Source organism: Hypanus sabinus, unplaced genomic scaffold, assembly GCF_030144855.1.
Source record: "Hypanus sabinus isolate sHypSab1 unplaced genomic scaffold, sHypSab1.hap1 H_5, whole genome shotgun sequence".
NCBI classification, from domain to species: Eukaryota; Metazoa; Chordata; class Chondrichthyes; order Myliobatiformes; family Dasyatidae; genus Hypanus; species Hypanus sabinus.
Window position 1 is genome coordinate 125,154 of NW_026779046.1, and position 10,628 is coordinate 135,781.

Genomic DNA, 10,628 nt, shown 5'->3' on the forward strand with positions numbered 1-10,628 from the left:
GCAGTCTGTAGGCTCCGAATTCAACTGAGGAGGTTGAAGGCAGTCTGTAGACTGAGAATTCAACTGCGGAGGTTGAAGGCAGTCTATAGGCTGAAAATTCAACAGGAGGTTGAAGGCAGTCTTTAGGCTGAGAATTCAACTGAGGAGGTTGAAGGCAGTCTGTAGGCTGAGATTTCAACTGAGGTGGTTGAAGGCAGTCTTTAGGCTGAGAATTCAACTGAGGAGGTTGAAGGCAGTCTGTAGGCTGAGATTTCAACTGAGGTGGTTGAAGGCAGTCTATAGGCTGAGATTTCAACTGAGGAGGTTGAAGGCAGTCTATAGGCTGAGATTTCAACTGAGGAGGTTCAAGACAGTCTGTAGGCTCCGAATTCAACTGAGGAGGTTGAAGGCAGTCTATGGGCTCAGAATTCAAATGAGGAGGTTGAAGGCAGTCTATAGGCTCAGAATTCAACTGAGGAGGTTGAAGGTAGTCTATAGGCTGAGAATTCAACTAGGGAGGATGATAGCAGTCTACTGGCTGAGAATTCAACTGAGGAGGCTGAAGACAGTCTGGAGGCTCAGAATTCAACTGAGTAGGTTGAAGGCAGTCTGCAGGCTCCGAATTCAACTGAGGAGGTTGAAGACAGTCTGCTGGCTCCGAATTCAACTGAGGAGGTTGAAGACAGTCTATAGGCTGAAAATTCAACAGGAGGTTGAAGTTAGTCTTTAAGCTGAGAATTCAACTGAGGAGGCTGAAGGCAGTGTATAGGCTGAGAATTCATCTGAGGAGGTTGAAGGCAGTCTATAGGCTGAGAATTCAACAGGAGGTTGAAGGCAGTCTATAGGCTCAGAATTCAAATGAGAAGGTTGAAGGCAGTCTATAGGCTCAGAATTCAAATGAGAAGGTTGAAGGCAGTCTATAGGCTCAGAATTCAAATGAGAAGGTTGAAGGCAGTCTATAGGCTGAGAATTCAACTGAGGAGGATGATAGCAGTCTACAGGCTGAGAATTCAATGGAGGTGGTTGAAGGTAGTGAAAAGGCTGTGAATTCAACTGAGGAGGTTGAAGGCAGTCTGTAGGCTCAGAATTCAACTGAGGAGTTTGAAGACAGTCTGCAGGCTCCGAATTCAACTGAGGAGGTTGAAGACAGTCTGTAGGCTCAGAATTCAACTGAGGAGGTTGAAGACAGTCTGCAGGCTCCGAATTCAACTGAGGAGGTTGAAGGCGGTCTGTAGGCTCAGAATTCAACTGAGGAGTTTGAAGGCAGTCTGCAGGCTCCGAATTCAACTGAGGAGGTTGAAGGCGGTCTGTAGGCTCAGAATACAACTGCGGAGGTTGAAGGCAGTCTGTAGGTTCAGAATTCAACTGAGGAGGTTGAAGACAGTCTATAGGCTGAGAATTCAACAGAGGAGGTTGAAGGCAGTCGGTAGGATGATAATTCAACTGAGGAGGTTGAAGACAGTCTGTAGGCTGAGAATTCAACTTAGGAGGTTGAAGGCAGTCTGTAGGCTCAGAATTCAACTGAGGAGGTTGAAGACAGTCTGCAGGCTCAGAATTCAACTGAGGAGGTTGAAGACAGTCTGCAGGATCCGAATTCAACTGAGGAGGTTGAAGACAGTCTGTAGGCTCCGAATTCAACTGAGGAGGTTGAAGACAGTCTGTAGGCTCAGAATTCAACTGAGGAGGTTGAAGACAGTCTGCAGGCTCAGAATTCAACTGAGCAGGTTGAAGACAGTCTGCAGGATCCGAATTCAACTGAGGAGGTTGAAGACAGTCTGTAGGCTCCGAATTCAACTGAGGAGGTTGAAGACAGTCTGTAGGCTCAGAATTCAACTGAGGAGGTTGAAGACAGTCTGCAGGCTCCGAATTCATCTGAGGAGGTTGAAGACAGTCTGTAGGCTCGGAATTCAACTGAGGAGGTTGAAGAGAGTCTGCAGGCTCCGAATTCAACTGAGGAGGTTGAAGACAGTATATAGGCAGAAAATTCAACAGGAGGTTGAAGGCAGTGTGTAGGCTGAGAATTCAACTGAGCAGGTTGAAGGCAGTCTATAGGCTGAGAAGTCAACTGAGGAGGCTGAAGACAGTCTGTAGGCTCAGAATTCAACTGCGGAGCTTGAAGGCAGTCTGCAGGCTCAGAATTCAACTGAGGAGGTTGAAGGCAGTCTATAGGCTCAGAATTCAACTGAGGAGGTTGAAGGCAGTCGGTAGGCTGAGAATTCAACTGCGGAGGTTGAAGACAGTCTGTAGGCTGAGAATTCAACTGAGGAGGTTGAAGACAGTCTGCAGGCTCCGAATTCAACTGACGGGATTGAAGACAGTCTATAGGCTGAAAATTCAACAGGAGGTTGAAGGCAGTCTATAGGCTCAGATTTCAACTGAGGTGGTTGAAGACAGTCTACAGGCTGAGAATTCAATGGAGGAGGTTGAAGGCAGTCGGTAGGCTCAGAATTCAACTGAGCAGGTTGAAGGCAGTCTACAGGCTGAGAATTCAATGGAGGAGGTTGAAGGCAGTCGGTAGGCTGAGAATTCAACTGAGGAGGTTGAAGACAGTCTGCAGGCTCGGAATTCAACTGAGGAGGTTGAAGACAGTCTAGGCTGAGAATTCAACCGAGGAGGTTGAAGACAGTCTATAGGCAGAAAATTCAACAGGAGGTTGAAGGCAGTCTATAGGCTGAGAATTCAACAGAGGAGGTTGACGGCAGTCGGTAGGCTGATAATTCAACTGATGAGGTTGAAGACAGTCTGTAGGCTGAGAATTCAACGGAGGAGTTTGAAGGCAGTCTATAGGCTGAGAATTCAACAGAGGAGGTTGACGGCAGTCGGTAGGCTGATAATTCAACTGAGGAGGTTGAAGACAGTCTGTAGACTGAGAATTTAACTGAGGAGGTTGAAGACAGTCTGTAGGCTCCGAATTCAACTGAGGAGGTTGAAGGCAGTCTGTAGACTGAGAATTCAACTGAGGAGGTTGAAGGCAGTCTGTAGGCTCCGAATTCAACTGAGGAGGTTGAAGGCAGTCTGTAGGCTCCGAATTCAACTGAGGAGGTTGAAGGCAGTCTGTAGACTGAGAATTCAACTGCGGAGGTTGAAGGCAGTCTATAGGCTGAAAATTCAACAGGAGGTTGAAGGCAGTCTTTAGGCTGAGAATTCAACTGAGGAGGTTGAAGGCAGTCTGTAGGCTGAGATTTCAACTGAGGTGGTTGAAGGCAGTCTTTAGGCTGAGAATTCAACTGAGGAGGTTGAAGGCAGTCTGTAGGCTGAGATTTCAACTGAGGTGGTTGAAGGCAGTCTATAGGCTGAGATTTCAACTGAGGAGGTTGAAGGCAGTCTATAGGCTGAGATTTCAACTGAGGAGGTTCAAGACAGTCTGTAGGCTCCGAATTCAACTGAGGAGGTTGAAGGCAGTCTATGGGCTCAGAATTCAAATGAGGAGGTTGAAGGCAGTCTATAGGCTCAGAATTCAACTGAGGAGGTTGAAGGTAGTCTATAGGCTGAGAATTCAACTAGGGAGGATGATAGCAGTCTACTGGCTGAGAATTCAACTGAGGAGGCTGAAGACAGTCTGGAGGCTCAGAATTCAACTGAGTAGGTTGAAGGCAGTCTGCAGGCTCCGAATTCAACTGAGGAGGTTGAAGACAGTCTGCTGGCTCCGAATTCAACTGAGGAGGTTGAAGACAGTCTATAGGCTGAAAATTCAACAGGAGGTTGAAGTTAGTCTTTAAGCTGAGAATTCAACTGAGGAGGCTGAAGGCAGTGTATAGGCTGAGAATTCATCTGAGGAGGTTGAAGGCAGTCTATAGGCTGAGAATTCAACAGGAGGTTGAAGGCAGTCTATAGGCTCAGAATTCAAATGAGAAGGTTGAAGGCAGTCTATAGGCTCAGAATTCAAATGAGAAGGTTGAAGGCAGTCTATAGGCTCAGAATTCAAATGAGAAGGTTGAAGGCAGTCTATAGGCTGAGAATTCAACTGAGGAGGATGATAGCAGTCTACAGGCTGAGAATTCAATGGAGGTGGTTGAAGGTAGTGAAAAGGCTGTGAATTCAACTGAGGAGGTTGAAGGCAGTCTGTAGGCTCAGAATTCAACTGAGGAGTTTGAAGACAGTCTGCAGGCTCCGAATTCAACTGAGGAGGTTGAAGACAGTCTGTAGGCTCAGAATTCAACTGAGGAGGTTGAAGACAGTCTGCAGGCTCCGAATTCAACTGAGGAGGTTGAAGGCGGTCTGTAGGCTCAGAATTCAACTGAGGAGTTTGAAGGCAGTCTGCAGGCTCCGAATTCAACTGAGGAGGTTGAAGGCGGTCTGTAGGCTCAGAATACAACTGCGGAGGTTGAAGGCAGTCTGTAGGTTCAGAATTCAACTGAGGAGGTTGAAGACAGTCTATAGGCTGAGAATTCAACAGAGGAGGTTGAAGGCAGTCGGTAGGATGATAATTCAACTGAGGAGGTTGAAGACAGTCTGTAGGCTGAGAATTCAACTTAGGAGGTTGAAGGCAGTCTGTAGGCTCAGAATTCAACTGAGGAGGTTGAAGACAGTCTGCAGGCTCAGAATTCAACTGAGGAGGTTGAAGACAGTCTGCAGGATCCGAATTCAACTGAGGAGGTTGAAGACAGTCTGTAGGCTCCGAATTCAACTGAGGAGGTTGAAGACAGTCTGTAGGCTCAGAATTCAACTGAGGAGGTTGAAGACAGTCTGCAGGCTCAGAATTCAACTGAGCAGGTTGAAGACAGTCTGCAGGATCCGAATTCAACTGAGGAGGTTGAAGACAGTCTGTAGGCTCCGAATTCAACTGAGGAGGTTGAAGACAGTCTGTAGGCTCAGAATTCAACTGAGGAGGTTGAAGACAGTCTGCAGGCTCCGAATTCATCTGAGGAGGTTGAAGACAGTCTGTAGGCTCGGAATTCAACTGAGGAGGTTGAAGAGAGTCTGCAGGCTCCGAATTCAACTGAGGAGGTTGAAGACAGTATATAGGCAGAAAATTCAACAGGAGGTTGAAGGCAGTGTGTAGGCTGAGAATTCAACTGAGCAGGTTGAAGGCAGTCTATAGGCTGAGAAGTCAACTGAGGAGGCTGAAGACAGTCTGTAGGCTCAGAATTCAACTGCGGAGCTTGAAGGCAGTCTGCAGGCTCAGAATTCAACTGAGGAGGTTGAAGGCAGTCTATAGGCTCAGAATTCAACTGAGGAGGTTGAAGGCAGTCGGTAGGCTGAGAATTCAACTGCGGAGGTTGAAGACAGTCTGTAGGCTGAGAATTCAACTGAGGAGGTTGAAGACAGTCTGCAGGCTCCGAATTCAACTGACGGGATTGAAGACAGTCTATAGGCTGAAAATTCAACAGGAGGTTGAAGGCAGTCTATAGGCTCAGATTTCAACTGAGGTGGTTGAAGACAGTCTACAGGCTGAGAATTCAATGGAGGAGGTTGAAGGCAGTCGGTAGGCTCAGAATTCAACTGAGCAGGTTGAAGGCAGTCTACAGGCTGAGAATTCAATGGAGGAGGTTGAAGGCAGTCGGTAGGCTGAGAATTCAACTGAGGAGGTTGAAGACAGTCTGCAGGCTCGGAATTCAACTGAGGAGGTTGAAGACAGTCTAGGCTGAGAATTCAACCGAGGAGGTTGAAGACAGTCTATAGGCAGAAAATTCAACAGGAGGTTGAAGGCAGTCTATAGGCTGAGAATTCAACAGAGGAGGTTGACGGCAGTCGGTAGGCTGATAATTCAACTGATGAGGTTGAAGACAGTCTGTAGGCTGAGAATTCAACGGAGGAGTTTGAAGGCAGTCTATAGGCTGAGAATTCAACAGAGGAGGTTGACGGCAGTCGGTAGGCTGATAATTCAACTGAGGAGGTTGAAGACAGTCTGTAGACTGAGAATTTAACTGAGGAGGTTGAAGACAGTCTGTAGGCTCCGAATTCAACTGAGGAGGTTGAAGGCAGTCTGTAGACTGAGAATTCAACTGAGGAGGTTGAAGGCAGTCTGTAGGCTCCGAATTCAACTGAGGAGGTTGAAGGCAGTCTGTAGGCTCCGAATTCAACTGAGGAGGTTGAAGGCAGTCTGTAGTCTGAGAATTCAACTGCGGAGGTTGAAGGCAGTCTATAGGCTGAAAATTCAACAGGAGGTTGAAGGCAGTCTTTAGGCTGAGAATTCAACTGAGGAGGTTGAAGGCAGTCTGTAGGCTGAGATTTCAACTGAGGTGGTTGAAGGCAGTCTTTAGGCTGAGAATTCAACTGAGGAGGTTGAAGGCAGTCTGTAGGCTGAGATTTCAACTGAGGTGGTTGAAGGCAGTCTATAGGCTGAGATTTCAACTGAGGAGGTTGAAGGCAGTCTATAGGCTGAGATTTCAACTGAGGAGGTTCAAGACAGTCTGTAGGCTCCGAATTCAACTGAGGAGGTTGAAGGCAGTCTATGGGCTCAGAATTCAAATGAGGAGGTTGAAGGCAGTCTATAGGCTCAGAATTCAACTGAGGAGGTTGAAGGTAGTCTATAGGCTGAGAATTCAACTAGGGAGGATGATAGCAGTCTACTGGCTGAGAATTCAACTGAGGAGGCTGAAGACAGTCTGGAGGCTCAGAATTCAACTGAGTAGGTTGAAGGCAGTCTGCAGGCTCCGAATTCAACTGAGGAGGTTGAAGACAGTCTGCTGGCTCCGAATTCAACTGAGGAGGTTGAAGACAGTCTATAGGCTGAAAATTCAACAGGAGGTTGAAGTTAGTCTTTAAGCTGAGAATTCAACTGAGGAGGCTGAAGGCAGTGTATAGGCTGAGAATTCATCTGAGGAGGTTGAAGGCAGTCTATAGGCTGAGAATTCAACAGGAGGTTGAAGGCAGTCTATAGGCTCAGAATTCAAATGAGAAGGTTGAAGGCAGTCTATAGGCTCAGAATTCAAATGAGAAGGTTGAAGGCAGTCTATAGGCTCAGAATTCAAATGAGAAGGTTGAAGGCAGTCTATAGGCTGAGAATTCAACTGAGGAGGATGATAGCAGTCTACAGGCTGAGAATTCAATGGAGGTGGTTGAAGGTAGTGAAAAGGCTGTGAATTCAACTGAGGAGGTTGAAGGCAGTCTGTAGGCTCAGAATTCAACTGAGGAGTTTGAAGACAGTCTGCAGGCTCCGAATTCAACTGAGGAGGTTGAAGACAGTCTGTAGGCTCAGAATTCAACTGAGGAGGTTGAAGACAGTCTGCAGGCTCCGAATTCAACTGAGGAGGTTGAAGGCGGTCTGTAGGCTCAGAATTCAACTGAGGAGTTTGAAGGCAGTCTGCAGGCTCCGAATTCAACTGAGGAGGTTGAAGGCGGTCTGTAGGCTCAGAATACAACTGCGGAGGTTGAAGGCAGTCTGTAGGTTCAGAATTCAACTGAGGAGGTTGAAGACAGTCTATAGGCTGAGAATTCAACAGAGGAGGTTGAAGGCAGTCGGTAGGATGATAATTCAACTGAGGAGGTTGAAGACAGTCTGTAGGCTGAGAATTCAACTTAGGAGGTTGAAGGCAGTCTGTAGGCTCAGAATTCAACTGAGGAGGTTGAAGACAGTCTGCAGGCTCAGAATTCAACTGAGGAGGTTGAAGACAGTCTGCAGGATCCGAATTCAACTGAGGAGGTTGAAGACAGTCTGTAGGCTCCGAATTCAACTGAGGAGGTTGAAGACAGTCTGTAGGCTCAGAATTCAACTGAGGAGGTTGAAGACAGTCTGCAGGCTCAGAATTCAACTGAGCAGGTTGAAGACAGTCTGCAGGATCCGAATTCAACTGAGGAGGTTGAAGACAGTCTGTAGGCTCCGAATTCAACTGAGGAGGTTGAAGACAGTCTGTAGGCTCAGAATTCAACTGAGGAGGTTGAAGACAGTCTGCAGGCTCCGAATTCATCTGAGGAGGTTGAAGACAGTCTGTAGGCTCGGAATTCAACTGAGGAGGTTGAAGAGAGTCTGCAGGCTCCGAATTCAACTGAGGAGGTTGAAGACAGTATATAGGCAGAAAATTCAACAGGAGGTTGAAGGCAGTGTGTAGGCTGAGAATTCAACTGAGCAGGTTGAAGGCAGTCTATAGGCTGAGAAGTCAACTGAGGAGGCTGAAGACAGTCTGTAGGCTCAGAATTCAACTGCGGAGCTTGAAGGCAGTCTGCAGGCTCAGAATTCAACTGAGGAGGTTGAAGGCAGTCTATAGGCTCAGAATTCAACTGAGGAGGTTGAAGGCAGTCGGTAGGCTGAGAATTCAACTGCGGAGGTTGAAGACAGTCTGTAGGCTGAGAATTCAACTGAGGAGGTTGAAGACAGTCTGCAGGCTCCGAATTCAACTGACGGGATTGAAGACAGTCTATAGGCTGAAAATTCAACAGGAGGTTGAAGGCAGTCTATAGGCTCAGATTTCAACTGAGGTGGTTGAAGACAGTCTACAGGCTGAGAATTCAATGGAGGAGGTTGAAGGCAGTCGGTAGGCTCAGAATTCAACTGAGCAGGTTGAAGGCAGTCTACAGGCTGAGAATTCAATGGAGGAGGTTGAAGGCAGTCGGTAGGCTGAGAATTCAACTGAGGAGGTTGAAGACAGTCTGCAGGCTCGGAATTCAACTGAGGAGGTTGAAGACAGTCTAGGCTGAGAATTCAACCGAGGAGGTTGAAGACAGTCTATAGGCAGAAAATTCAACAGGAGGTTGAAGGCAGTCTATAGGCTGAGAATTCAACAGAGGAGGTTGACGGCAGTCGGTAGGCTGATAATTCAACTGATGAGGTTGAAGACAGTCTGTAGGCTGAGAATTCAACGGAGGAGTTTGAAGGCAGTCTATAGGCTGAGAATTCAACAGAGGAGGTTGACGGCAGTCGGTAGGCTGATAATTCAACTGAGGAGGTTGAAGACAGTCTGTAGACTGAGAATTTAACTGAGGAGGTTGAAGACAGTCTGTAGGCTCCGAATTCAACTGAGGAGGTTGAAGGCAGTCTGTAGACTGAGAATTCAACTGAGGAGGTTGAAGGCAGTCTGTAGGCTCCGAATTCAACTGAGGAGGTTGAAGGCAGTCTGTAGGCTCCGAATTCAACTGAGGAGGTTGAAGGCAGTCTGTAGACTGAGAATTCAACTGCGGAGGTTGAAGGCAGTCTATAGGCTGAAAATTCAACAGGAGGTTGAAGGCAGTCTTTAGGCTGAGAATTCAACTGAGGAGGTTGAAGGCAGTCTGTAGGCTGAGATTTCAACTGAGGTGGTTGAAGGCAGTCTTTAGGCTGAGAATTCAACTGAGGAGGTTGAAGGCAGTCTGTAGGCTGAGATTTCAACTGAGGTGGTTGAAGGCAGTCTATAGGCTGAGATTTCAACTGAGGAGGTTGAAGGCAGTCTATAGGCTGAGATTTCAACTGAGGAGGTTCAAGACAGTCTGTAGGCTCCGAATTCAACTGAGGAGGTTGAAGGCAGTCTATGGGCTCAGAATTCAAATGAGGAGGTTGAAGGCAGTCTATAGGCTCAGAATTCAACTGAGGAGGTTGAAGGTAGTCTATAGGCTGAGAATTCAACTAGGGAGGATGATAGCAGTCTACTGGCTGAGAATTCAACTGAGGAGGCTGAAGACAGTCTGGAGGCTCAGAATTCAACTGAGTAGGTTGAAGGCAGTCTGCAGGCTCCGAATTCAACTGAGGAGGTTGAAGACAGTCTGCTGGCTCCGAATTCAACTGAGGAGGTTGAAGACAGTCTATAGGCTGAAAATTCAACAGGAGGTTGAAGTTAGTCTTTAAGCTGAGAATTCAACTGAGGAGGCTGAAGGCAGTGTATAGGCTGAGAATTCATCTGAGGAGGTTGAAGGCAGTCTATAGGCTGAGAATTCAACAGGAGGTTGAAGGCAGTCTATAGGCTCAGAATTCAAATGAGAAGGTTGAAGGCAGTCTATAGGCTCAGAATTCAAATGAGAAGGTTGAAGGCAGTCTATAGGCTCAGAATTCAAATGAGAAGGTTGAAGGCAGTCTATAGGCTGAGAATTCAACTGAGGAGGATGATAGCAGTCTACAGGCTGAGAATTCAATGGAGGTGGTTGAAGGTAGTGAAAAGGCTGTGAATTCAACTGAGGAGGTTGAAGGCAGTCTGTAGGCTCAGAATTCAACTGAGGAGTTTGAAGACAGTCTGCAGGCTCCGAATTCAACTGAGGAGGTTGAAGACAGTCTGTAGGCTCAGAATTCAACTGAGGAGGTTGAAGACAGTCTGCAGGCTCCGAATTCAACTGAGGAGGTTGAAGGCGGTCTGTAGGCTCAGAATTCAACTGAGAAGTTTGAAGGCAGTCTGCAGGCTCCGAATTCAACTGAGGAGGTTGAAGGCGGTCTGTAGGCTCAGAATACAACTGCGGAGGTTGAAGGCAGTCTGTAGGTTCAGAATTCAACTGAGGAGGTTGAAGACAGTCTATAGGCTGAGAATTCAACAGAGGAGGTTGAAGGCAGTCGGTAGGATGATAATTCAACTGAGGAGGTTGAAGACAGTCTGTAGGCTGAGAATTCAACTTAGGAGGTTGAAGGCAGTCTGTAGGCTCAGAATTCAACTGAGGAGGTTGAAGACAGTCTGCAGGCTCAGAATTCAACTGAGGAGGTTGAAGACAGTCTGCAGGATCCGAATTCAACTGAGGAGGTTGAAGACAGTCTGTAGGCTCCGAATTCAACTGAGGAGGTTGAAGACAGTCTGTAGGCTCAGAATTCAACTGAG